Below are 868 nucleotides of genomic sequence, written 5' to 3' on the forward strand. Positions count from 1 at the left end.
ACTCAGCTCCTGTCATGTTTCTTGGTTATTTCATATCCTGGGGTTTCCATCAATACACAAGGGCATAAGGAGTGAAAGGCTCCCTCTTTTCCTCGCTGGTGAGTGACAGTGAAAAATACATATGCCCACTACAAACTGAAGTTATCAGTGCTTTCTTTGAGGTAGTACACCTATGAAACTTAAAAAAATTTAAAATGAAAGTTTTAGCATGAAATCTTCACTTTTTGTTAAGACCTGCCCAAGAGCTATCTTGTCTCCAACCCCCCGTTCCCAGATGCAGTAAGAATCCTGCAGTCAGCATCTTCGATGTCTTTTAATCCATGTTCTGAAGTGTACCTGTGTTTTGCTTTAATTGCATTAACGATCACAGACACACAGGTTTTCAGACTTCGTACAGCCATGCCCATGTGCACAAAAAGCACACAGGTACCACAGGGCCTTTCTGTAGCTTTGGCTAGAGAAACGGTGCTGTTAACCCACCTCTGAAATACTAGCAGATGGCCTAGCACGACATGGCCCCAAGGCCTCCTTTCCTGAGGGAGGTAAGAGGTGAGGAATAGTTACTTCTTCACATCAAAAGAATCTCATCTTTCACACCCCACAGCCGAGGTAATAGCATTTCTCTCCCCCATCTCTTACAATATTCTGACACAATAGCACATCAGGTTTGTTGCAGCAATGTGCCAGCAGTACTGGTTTGTCAGCATCCAACACATACAATCACCACCATTAGCAGTTATCAAACATGATTAGGAAGAAATTCAGCTCTTCTGAAGAAAAATGCTTATATATCAGTCTCTGTGGCGCAATCGGTTAGCGCGTTCGGCTGTTAACCGAAAGGTTGGTGGTTCGAGCCCACCCAGGGACG

General features: G+C 44.1%; 1 non-coding gene across 1 annotated transcript; it reads left to right on the plus strand.

Annotated features, from left to right (window-relative positions):
- Window positions 1–794: 794 nt before the first annotated feature.
- On the plus strand, window positions 795–868 carry TRNAN-GUU (transfer RNA asparagine (anticodon GUU)). Its single transcript has one exon. It is a non-coding gene; the product is annotated as a tRNA-Asn (tRNA).

This window comes from Buteo buteo, chromosome 2, assembly GCF_964188355.1.
Source record: "Buteo buteo chromosome 2, bButBut1.hap1.1, whole genome shotgun sequence".
Lineage (NCBI taxonomy): Eukaryota > Metazoa > Chordata > Aves > Accipitriformes > Accipitridae > Buteo > Buteo buteo.